The sequence below is a fragment of the Phaseolus vulgaris genome, chromosome 10 (assembly GCF_051622355.1).
Source record: "Phaseolus vulgaris cultivar YP4 chromosome 10, ASM5162235v1, whole genome shotgun sequence".
Classification (NCBI taxonomy): Eukaryota; Viridiplantae; Streptophyta; class Magnoliopsida; order Fabales; family Fabaceae; genus Phaseolus; species Phaseolus vulgaris.
The window spans coordinates 21,155,921-21,168,569 of record NC_143507.1 but is presented as its reverse complement, the minus strand read 5'-3'; positions in this window follow the sequence as shown (position 1 = coordinate 21,168,569).

The following is a 12,649-nucleotide window of genomic DNA, read 5'->3' as shown; positions in this document are numbered from 1 at the left end:
ATTCGATTATTTTAAAAAATAAAATAAAATAAATATTACGAAGTGGACTTTAAGCCTAACTCAACCCCATAAAACCGGCTCATAGGGTTGAGGTTTGCACCCACTTATATACAATGAAAGGCTCTAATCTCTAGTCGATGTGGGATCTCCAACACACCCCGCTCACGCCGAGACTACCAACTCGTGCGTGGGACTATATATTATGGGTGGTCCGATAGCGGGTGGCACGATAGGCCCAACACAAATACTCGTTAGGATAGGCTCGAAATGGCTCTGATACCATTGTATTAAAAATATAAGGAAAAAGAGTTTTATTTATTTAAAAAAAATATTGAAGTGAATTTTTAAATAGGATTAAGGGGATATGAATATATTTTATTTGTAAACTTTAACAATTTTATCCTATCTATAAATAGATCCTTTTCAAATTGATTTTTTAATATGATGACTATTTTTAATTGTCATCATTATATGTTAATAGCATGATGATGAGCTGAAGATGAAATTACATTAAGAAAATATGTTGTGTCATTAATATATATATATATATATAAATATAAATAAATAAATAAATAAATTTATGTTAATTATTACGATACAACTTGACATCTAGGCTGACATTTCAGATAACAATAATCATTTGTGATCACATGAAAAAAAATATTATTAAAAAAAAAATACACAAAATATGGAAAGACTAGACCAAAACACATATGTTAAAAAATACACTATAGTTATTTATAAGGACAATATAAAGAATACATAGACTATATCACATAAAAAAAATACCTTTTGTTTTTTTTTTCTTTTCGATTTACTTTTCTTAGTTTTTGTATCTTTATAATTTATCGAAGAATGTTATATTAAATTTTTTCATTCGATTATTTTAAAAAATAAAATAAAATAAATATTACGAAGTGGACTTTAAGCCTAACTCAACCCCATAAAACCGGCTCATAGGGTTGAGGTTTGCACCCACTTATATACAATGAAAGGCTCTAATCTCTAGTCGATGTGGGATCTCCAACACACCCCGCTCACGCCGAGACTACCAACTCGTGCGTGGGACTATATATTATGGGTGGTCCGATAGCGGGTGGCACGATAGGCCCAACACAAATACTCGTTAGGATAGGCTCAAAATGGCTCTGATACCATATTACAGTAAATGAAGATGAATATTCCTTGTCTGATGTGATGCTTTAATGTAGCGTACGTAATCGCACGTAATCGTAATGAAAAAAGAGAGGTTTTGATGAACCCTAATTATAGAGAAAAATAAATATAAAAGAAACTTTTATTCACTTGTATATTAGAGAGTAAAATACATGGTGTATATATAAGAAAAAGATTAAGACCTAGCTGAAACAGAAAAGGAAAGTTGGGTCAAACAAACAAAGCCCAATAATTTAAAATAGAAAATTAAATATATTAACATATTACAGTAAATGAAGATGAATATTCCTTGTCTGATGTGATGCTTTAATGTAGCGTACGTAATCGCACGTAATCGTAATGAAGAAAGAGAGGTTTTGATGAACCCTAATTATAGAGAAAAATAAATATAAAAGAAACTTTTATTCACTTGTATATTAGAGAGTAAAATACATGGTGTATATATAAGAAAAAGATTAAGACCTAGCTAAAACAGAAAAGGAAAGTTGGGTCAAACAAACAAAGCCCAATAATTTAAAATAGAAAATTAAATATATTAACACCCCCCTCAAGCTGGGGAGTAGATATTTGTCAGGCCCAGCTTGGATTTGAGAGTAGAGAATTGTGCGGAAGCAAGGGGCTTGGTGAATATGTTAGCAACTTGCATTGCAGAAGTAATGGGTAGTAGTTTGAGGAGACCAGAGTTAAGTTTTTCACGAACTAGGTGGCAATCAATTTCGATATGCTTGGTTCGTTCATGAAAAACTTGATTGGAAGCTATTTGAAAGGCAGATTTGTTGTCACAGTACAGGGTTGCAGGCTGGGAGAGAGGAAGATGTAAATCCTGAAGGAGGTAAGACAACCATTGTAACTCACATGTGGTGGTGGCAAGGGCTCTATACTTGACTTGAGAGGAGCTGCGGGAGATAGTTGATTGCTTCTTTGATTTCCATGATATTAGGGAGTCTCCTAAGTAGATGGAATATCCAGTGACAGATTTGCGTGTGGTAGGACATGTTGCCCAGTCAGAGTCACTAAAACCACAAAGATGAAGTGAACTAGTGTGAGAAAAATATAGTCCTTCACCAGGGGTGCCCTTGAGGTAACGCAAAAGACGTGAGACAGCTTGTTGATGATGAGTTGTGGGTGCAGATATGAATTGGCTTAAATTGTGGACAGCGAAGGCGATGTCTGGTCGCGTGTTGGTTAAGTAAATTAGACGTCCAAGGAGTCTTCTGTATTGAGAAGTGGCATCAGCATCGAGAGGTGAGCCTTGGTCGGGAGAGAGACGGAAGGTGTGAGTCATAGGAGTGGCCATAGGTGCAGAGTCAAGCATGCCAGTTTCTTGAAGGAGATCAAGAGTATACTTGCGTTGACTTAAATGAATACCAGTACTGTTGCGAGCAATTTCCAGTCCCAAAAAGTAAGTGAGATTACCTAAATTTTTTTATCTTGAAGTGATGGTGAAGGGATGCAGTAATTGTATTGATTTCCTCCGTGTCATCACCAGAGCAAGTCATCAACATAAACAAGAATAACAGTGAGTTTATCATTATTATATTTAAGAAAAAGAGAGTGATCAGCAACAGAAATAGAGTAATTATTTGATAAAAGAAAAGTAGAAAGTTTGGCGTACCATTGGCGACCAGCTTGACGAAGGCCATATAAAGACCGTTGAAGCTTGCAAACATGCTGGGGAGAAGGAAGAGAGAGGCCAGGTGGGGGGGTCATGTATATCTCTTCATGGAGATCACCATGGAGAAATGCATTATTGACATCAAGTTGTTTTAAAATCCAATTTTTGGTAGTGGCAATAGCAAGCAGAAGGCGGAGGGTAGTGAGTGTAGCAACATGTGCAAAAGTGTCTAAGAAATCAAGTCCTTCAAGTTGGGTAAACCCTTTGGCAACAACTCTAGCTTTGTGGCGCTCAACAGTGCCATCAGAATGGTATTTGATTTTATATACCCATTTACAACCAATAGTTTTCTTTCCTGGAGGGAGAGGGGTAAGTTGCCAAGTATTGTTAGCAGCAAGAGCTTGAAGCTCATCTTGCATGGCAGATTCCCAAGAAGCATGTTTGGAGGCTTCGTTATATGTCCGAGGTTCAGGATGAGAATTGATAGAGGAAATAAAATTTCTAAAATTGGAAGATAAGGAATTGTAAGACAAGTAATTATGAATAGGATATCTACTACTTACAGTGTTGGTTGCAGTGTGGAAATCTGCAAGATAGGCAGGTTGTCGGTGAGGACGAGCTGATCTTCTTGGAAATTGGGGTGAGATGCTTCCTGGAGATGTAGGCGGTGATAATTCTGATGGAGGTGCAATGTTGGATGCAGGAGCAGAGGCACTATTTGTTGGAAGATCATAGGATAATGAGGCTGGTGGAGGAACAGTATTGGGTGCAGGAGTAGAGGCACATGGCTCGACAGGAGGTGCAGTATCAGAAAAAAAATCAAAAGCAGAATTATATGCATTAGAAATAGGGAGAGATAAAGTGTTAGGGTCCTTAGGCAAGCCACTGTCCAATTTATATGGAAAGTGGTTTTCATGAAAGATTACATGTCTTGATATCTCTATGCTATGAAACTTTAAATTTAAGATAATATAACCTTTTGTATTTTGCGGGAAGCCAAGAAAAATACCTTTGATAGATCTATCATCTAATTTTTTCCTATGTGCAGTAATGGTACTAGCATAACAGAGACAACCAAATACTTTTAGAAAGGAAATGTCATATGGTTTTCCAAACAACTTTTCATGAGGAATGATGTTATCAAGTAATGGAGTAGGAATAGCATTTATTAAGAAAACAACATGATTTACAACAAATTCCCAAAAAATAGGAGGAAGATTTGCTTGAAAAAGTAAAGCACGGGTTACATTTAGTATGTGTTGATGTTTACGTTCTACAATGCCATTTTGTTGTGGTGTTTCAACACAAGATTTTTGATGTATAATTCTCTTTGAAGCATAAAAATTTGACATAGCAAACTCAACACCATTGTCAGTACGAGTTGTTTTGATATTAGTTTTGAAATGATTTTGAACGAAAACAGTGAAGTTAATGATGTGTTGACGCACTTCAGATTTGTTATGCAGCAGAATAACCCAAGTATAACGCGAGTAATCATCAACAATAGTCAAGAAATAACGAAAACCTTGCATAGAAATTATGGAACATGGTCCCCAAATATCAAAGTGTACAAGATAAAAAATAGCAGAGGTAACAATATTACTTAAAGTGAAAGGAAGTTTTCTCTGTTTTGCACGACTACAAGTGTCACAAACATGATGAGTATCAACAGTAATAAAAGAGTATTGTTTGCTTAAGACATGTAATCTTTCATGTGAAGGGTGTCCTAGTCTATAATGCCATAGTGTTTTGTCTGTGATATTACAATTAATAAAAGGAGCAAAGCAATGCGGTTTAGAATGACTAGAAACAGGCAAGGTAGTGACAAGGTATAAGTCAGCGATGGCTTTAACTGTACCAATCCTCTCTTGAGTGAGATTGTCTTGTACAATGCACTGGGTTGAAGTGAAAGTTAAAGTGCATTTAAGTTGGTGTGTGAGTTTAGAAACAGATATTAAGTTTAATTGAAAATGAGGCACGTATAACACATCAGACAAATAAAACTGATCAGAAAAACGTACTAAACCAGAATATGTGGCATAAACAGTTTGGTCATTTGGAAGACCAATTAAGACAGGTTTAATTTTAGTATAAGTAGTAAAAACGTTCAAATTGTGACAAACATGATCAGTGGCACCAGAATCAATAATCCAAGATTCTTTTATAGAAGATAGTGAAGAGAGAAACTTACCTGTTGAAGAATGCTCAGTATTGGGGATTTCATCCGTAGAGATGGTGCCGACTTGATTAATTTGAGTGTGAGGGGCAGGATCCTCAAGGTTTTGCTGACGTAAAATGTTGGTAAGGAATTGGCACTGTTGTGGTGTAAGTTGAATCCCCTTTACATCCTGTTCTTTAGGAAAAAGCTCAGAAAAAGTGTCAGTAGTAATCATATTATTGGCTTGGGATGTCCAATTGGTGAATTTGTAGCCAGGAGGGAACCCATGCTTTTTATAACAGGTGTCAACAGTGTGGCCAAGACGATTACAAAAAGTGCAGACTTTTCTAGTAAAAGAAAACTGAGGTTTTAACATTACCAGAAGGAAAACCCACTTTGCGAAAACAAACAGCCTCAGTATGACCATATTTACCACAAAAATGGCATGTAGTGTGACTACTATTAAGACTGTGAAGACTAGGGTTTTCATTAAACATTGCCTAAAAGATTTTTAAAACCAATCAAGATTTTGAAAGAGAACAGAAAAAAAAAAAACCAAGAACGGCAAAGAGGGAAATAAAAATCAGAGAGAAGCGCAACAGAACTCTTCATTCGAAGAGCTCTGATACCATATTACGAAGCGGACTTTAAGCCTAACTCAACCCCATAAAACCGGCTCATAGGGTTGAGGTTTGCACCCACTTATATACAATGAAAGGCTCTAATCTCTAGTCGATGTGGGATCTCCAACAATAAAAAACAGAAATTTAAGAGTAATTTTTGTACTTAAAACATAAGTACATAAGTGTGGTGTAATTTTGGTTCATAAATGAATTTGGACTTCAGTATCATATCAGAGTATTTCACTGCGAGTTGCTTGTATGAGTCTTTCTTTCTGAAAATATTAATATTTTAATATATATTTATAAATACAAATTCTTAAATTTAAAAAAAGGTATTTATGTTTGTGAAATCTATTGTAAAATATTCTTTTAATTAATTAAAAAGAATATAAATATTTTTCATTGAAAATACTATTAATGTTAATATTATCTCAATATACATATTAGTGCCATATGTATCAAATTGTCACAATGATATTTTAGTTAGACTAGTTACTATACTAGAATTGAATTATTCATTTTTATAGTTACGATACTAAAATTTAATACTTCGTTTCTATTATTCTCAAATTTTTATTTCTTTTATTATCACATCAACAATTTGTCAAAAGAAAATTGAAGACACACTAACAATTGCTCCATCGAAAATATGTGTGTAATAAACGTGCAATAAAAAAATTATAGGAATCAAAATTTTATAATAATATAAATATAGGAACCGAAATAAAATCTAAGTCATGTGTATTATATGTTTGTTTTAGGTGAAAAAGAATTTTGATAATGACTAATAGTTTTAACATTTATAATTTATAATTTTAATTTTTAATTATTAAACAAATGTTTCCAATATAATTTGATTTCCAATTAAATATATATATATATATATAACTTATTTCAATATTTTTTTAACTTTTTATAACATTAAAAGAATTTCTCTTTATATAATAAACAAAATAACTTCGATGATACATACTTCTTGTAATGTAATTGATAGAAACAAGTAGCAATGAACATAAAATATTGAGATTAACAAAAAGGAAATGGAGAACCTCTCATATAAAAGTTGAAAAGATATATGTAAGTAAAAGTGTTGAGAACATGAATATGATAGTTCCTGGGGTCGTGGATGAACATTATCCTTAAAAACTTATTTATAATATGTTGTGCAAACTTTAAAGGTGCAACAAGAACTTCTCAGGTGGTATTAAGGATAACAATAAATATTCAAAACAGCAAGGACATAGGGTAAAAAGAGAATAAGATAAGGTTTAATTTAGAGGAGAGAAGAGACCATTATTTATGGTGAGTAAAGACTAACTGAATAATGCACATAAAACTCAAATGAGATCTTCAATTGCATGCACATAAACGGTAACACCACAAAATGAACACTCTAGATATAAATTTTATTAATTCAAATAATATAGGTATAAATACACTTGTTTACAAAAGAAAGGGAAAAAAATATTTATTCCTATATTTATCTCCAAAATATTGTTCATGTACCTATACATATTGTTGGACATCTCAAGAATCCTAATTTTAGTGTTTAATGAAGACATGATTGAAGACTTGATGTCTTATATATGTGTCTAGGTAGCTTAGGTTTTAAATTGTTTGTCTTGATTTATCTTTTGCCTTTAGGAATGATGGTTGATCCAAGAACAAAATGTTTTTCAACTAGTTAAAAAGGTTTTCAACTTGTTTTAATTTTTTTTTCTCGAAAGTTACAATTTTTTAATATTTATCTTTTAAATCAATTGATTGAAAATATTAAAATGTTTTTAGATTTTTCTGTAATATGTTTTATATATTGAAAACCATATTTTAATGTGTAACTTAAGAAATGTTTTTCAGTTTAAGTACATTCTAGTTGAGAAAAAATAGTTTTCATACATACTACAGTTTTTAAGTGCAATCAACAAATTGTTTCGATTTTTAACATGTTGATTTTACTAACTACACCCTTTGGTTTTAAAAACCGTTTCAGTTAAATCTCTATAAAAGGGATTGTTTGTTTTCAGAAAAAGTTTACTTACACAATTTACCATTTTACATTTGTTAGAACCTTAGTGAGAGAAGTTTTTGAAAGATCTTTGAGAGTTCTTGGACCTAATCTTCATCATCTAGATAGAGGTCAAAGATTCTTCATTGTTACTGTGAATTGGTAGGTCCTGTTGCTTTCTTGGTTCACAGTCAAGGTGTTTTCATTCCCTTAGGTACTGCTTTGTAATTCTCTGTTTGTTGGGGGCCAAGATAGGGTTTCTTGATAAAAATCACAAATGTGACGGGGAGTTGTAGTGAATGGTGTGGTTGTTGTAGTGTTCAAGAACTATTTTTTCATTTCTTGTAAAAGAATTGTGTTGCTTTAGTGAATTTTACCTTGTTGTGAGGTGAGACTGGATGTAGCTATCTATTGTGAGTGAACCAGTATAAAGTATTGGTGTCTTTAATGCTTTCTTTATCATTGTTTTTTATTTTTTTTGCATAATATTTTGTACTAGTATAATCAATCGATTATTTGTAAAAATCAATCTATTGTTTTTGTTCTCTGCATATCTGTTTGTTTTTCCTGGAATAACCAAGAAAGCTATGTTAAACGATATTGAGTGTTACATTGTGAATTGGTTCCTTTTATATTCATTCATATGGGTATATGGGATGCTATTTTGAATAGTCCTTTTATTCCTATGCATGTGGTTAAGGATAAAAATATTAAGAAAGTATGGTTTGAGTCTAAAACTGAAAAGAAAAAAAGTTCAATATGATTTTTGCGCCAAAAAATATTATTACATCTGCTTTGAATATGGATGAATTTTTCAGGGTTTCTTAGTGCAGTTCTGCCAAGGAGACGTGGGACATCTTGGAGGTCACACATGAAGGAACTAATGATGTCTAAAGAGTAAGGAAACATGATCTTATTTAGGAGTATGAACTGTTCAGGATGGAGCACGAAGAAACCATAGTTGATGTACAGAAAAGGTTCACACAAATAGTGAATCACTTGACAAGTTTGGGAAAAGTCTTTGACAAGGAATAGTTGAATATCAAAGTGCTGAAATGCTTGGATAGAAGCTAGTAACCAAAAGTTGCAACAATCTCAGAATCCAAGGATTTGTCAAGACTATCTACAACAATTGTGTTTGGAAAGTTGAGAGAACACGAACTAGAGTTGAACAGACTAAAAGAGCAGGAAACTTTTGAAAATAAAGTAAAGAGCATAACTTTCAAGGCTAGTGCACAAAAGTTGGATTTGAGTGAGGATGAAGAGGATTCAGATCAAGATAAAACCTTAATCCTACTCACGAAGAAATTTAACAGATTTTTAAAGAAGAAAAACCGTGAAAGATTTCAACCTAAAAAGAGGTACGTTTCTCAACATAATGAGTATAGTTCTTCTAGATATACTTGTTTCAATTGTGGCAAGTCAGGACACATAAGAGTAGACTGTCCAAGCAAGCAAAATAAGGAGAAATCACTGTGCATAAAAGTAGACAAGGGCTAAGCCAAGAGAGCATATATATCATGGGAAGACAATGACATGTCCTCATCCAGTGATACCTCTACAAAAAGTGAAGAAGCCAATCTTTCTTTCATGGACATTAATGGAAGATCGAGCAGCGACTGAGTAAGTGTTTACTCTACTGATTTTAAGAGTTATGATCAATTACTGCTTGCATTTCATGAAACACATGAGGAGGCCAATAGGCTTGTTGTTATAGGTAACATGATATGAATCCACTAGCAAAGAAGAGATGATTCTTTGACATTCTATGGACTCAACTTGAGTTGGAGATAGCTTAGGCACTTATAATAGAATTGGATCAAGGTTATATGTTTCAAGAACTCACCAAGACTTGCACCAAACACCAAACTCATATGGAGGAGCCATCTATTGTCAATTGAACCGAACAAATTGTGTAAAAAGGCAAAAGCACCGAACAAAATGATCAAGAACAGAAATGCACCGAACAATTAAGCTAGAATTGAAGAAGAAACAACTATAAACAACCAATGAACTAAGAACCAAAGTAAAACTAGAAAATAGACTGAAATGCCGAACCAAGAAGGAAGCTAAACATGTTTTAGGAATTTCATATGAATATGGAGATGAAAGAAAGAAGAACTTATGGAGATGGATGCTTTGGTTCGATGATCACGCCACTTAGAGGATGAAGACTCCAAGATGAGTGAGCTAGTGCCGCCACTTGAGAGAACCAAATGCACTCAAGATAAGACAAGGTGAAGGAGAAGCAAGCTCTCACAAATTCTCTCTCAAATTGAGTAGAGTTTCTCTATTACTAATTTCCAATCTGCATTATGAAGGACCTAAGCCCTCCTTTTATAGGAGCAAGGGCTGGTCATTTACATAGCTTATTCCCTAAGCTACCCAAAATGCTCCTAAGCTTACACCCCCTTCCTAAGCTCACTCCCCAAGCTTCTAGAATTTTCTAAACTAAAGCCTAGAGATGTTTTTACAAAAGAGGTGTCTAATGTTTCCCTCTAAGCATCTTTCTAAACACTATTCTATATTATTTACAATTTAAAAGAAACTATAAAGAGAGATATTTATTTGAAGCCCATTCTTGAAAGCTTGTAGACTTCTTTGGCTTTAGGCTTGATCCTCTCTTTATTTTATGTTTTCTTTTAATTTTGAGAAGACTAGAAGGAAGAACTTCAAATGTGAGGGTGAATGCCCTCTTCCTTCATTAATAAAAGCCTCCTTTATTTGATTCTCATCATAACATGTTAAAAAGTGCAAATAGTTTTCTTGAATCAAAAGTGAAATCTTTAGAAAAAAAATTGCATGATGCTCAAACACAACTTGTTAATCTTGAACTAATTTCTTTGCACACTTCTTGTAAATGTGTTTAATCAAATAAAATGAAAAACAATAAAAATTACAAAGGTTTGGAAAGCAAGATAGAATATCCTCTGAAAACATTATTTAAGTTTACCATGGAGAGAGCTAATCTTGAAACTGTGTTAGGTTCACAAAATGTTGTGCTTGGTAAAAGTGGTTTAGGATATAAACCTGGAAAGAAGAACAATGTTAAGAAGCTGTCTATATTTTTTTTGTTCCTGCTAAAACAAAGTATGCTTCATTTAACAGTTTTAAACATATACATTCAATATCATGTTTTTACTGAATGAAGAGTGGTCATACTTCTAGATCTTGCAGGCTAAAAAATTATCTTGTTCTAAAGGGTTTAGCCAAATGGCTACCTAAGGAAAGGTAGTAACTCATCTGGACCCAAATCTAAGGGTACCATATTTATTGGTTTATATTTGTTTTACAAAAAACAAAATATGGAAGAGAATTAAACCAATGGTATCTTGATAGTGGGTGTTCTAAACACATGATAGGAGATATATCTCAGTTTGCTATGCTAAAGTTAAAATCATAAGGGTATGTTACCTATGATGGCAACAATCGTGGGAGGATTCTTAGAAGATGATATATAGAACTGAGGCATCAACATTCATCAAAGATGTTTTTTATGTTAAAGGGTTGAATCACAATCTTCTCAACATTAGTCAACTTTGTGACAAGGGATATAAGGTGAACTTTGAATCTGAAAATTGTCAAATATGCAATGAAGATATTGGTAAGGTAGTATTCAAGGGTAAGAGATTGAATAACATTTATCTCCTTAATATTCATCATAATATCTATGTGAATGAGTGTCTTATTTCAAAAGATGATGACTCCTGGTTGTGGCATAATAGACTTGCACATATTCATACTGATCATTTGAACAGGTTAAATTCTAAATATTTAGTTTCTAGTTTGCCAAAGATAAAATTTGAGAATAATAAAATTTGTGATGAATGTCAAAAAGGAAAACTGACTATAACTTCCTTTAAACTTAAAGATGTGATTTCCTATAAAAAAATCCTTTAGACATTTTGCATATGGACTTGTTTGGACCATCTAGAACTGCTAGTCTTGGTGGAAATTTATATGCATTAGTTATAGTTAGGGATTAGGTTTCATCTTTCTCACCCTCATGTATTTTGATTAGCATGTTAACATTAAGTTCTTTGATTAAAATTGATACCCGTATAAAAGTCATTTATATCAATTCCTCACATATAAAATTCTTGAGAATGTTCCCTAAATATCGATCTCTCGCATAATTATAAGAACAACTTAGAATCAAGCTCAGACGTTAATAATAATTAACATTTCAAGTCTATTCCTAGCACTCAAATATGTTAAGTATTTTTGTTTATGTCAAAACCCTAAAAATACTTTCCAGTCAGATTCAAGATTCTCAAATTGCCACAGAAATTTAGAAGTAAAACACAGTACCAATAATCAATCAAGAACTGAATATTATAATATGTAAATATCACCTCAATACATAACAGTTCGAACAGATTACTCTCAATCCCAAAGGGTAGAATTAGCCACACATACTTCTAACACCTTCCATTCTCCCAATTGGGTTACAATTCATTCTATGGTGTTTTCCTATCAATCTAGTACCCTAGGGTTATGCCTTTAGCCCCCTATTTAACCTATTTTACAAGGGTTAGGTGACTTCTTGTGTCGCATTGATGGGCTAAGTGATAAAACATAAAAAGAGACCCAATTTTATCTAACACATTCTCGCTTGAGCGAGAAAAGCTTCGATTTTCGAAAATTGTATTGGAGCATCCTCGCTCAAGCGAGAACCCCAATTGCAAAATTGGTTTTTTCGGTGCTTTTATCTATTTTGGGACCTTCCAGCTTTCTCTTTCTAGCTCAAATCATTCTCTTTTACTCCAAATCTTCAATCCTCCCTATAAACCTGCAATTAATACCAAATTTGGGAATAAAATGCTCTTATTCAAATAAAGATCATAAAAAATGTAACAAGGTATAAATTCATAAATTAGAGATTATTTTATATGTAAATTAGCAATAAATCCTCATAAGTGCCTATATTTTAATATGAAATATTACTGAAATTAGGCACTTATCAATATGTTTAAGAAATTGACTAAGATTTTACCAAATGAAAACAGTTGTAGTATTAAATCCATTAGAAGTGATCATGGGGAGAGTTTCAAAATGAAAGGTTTAATATT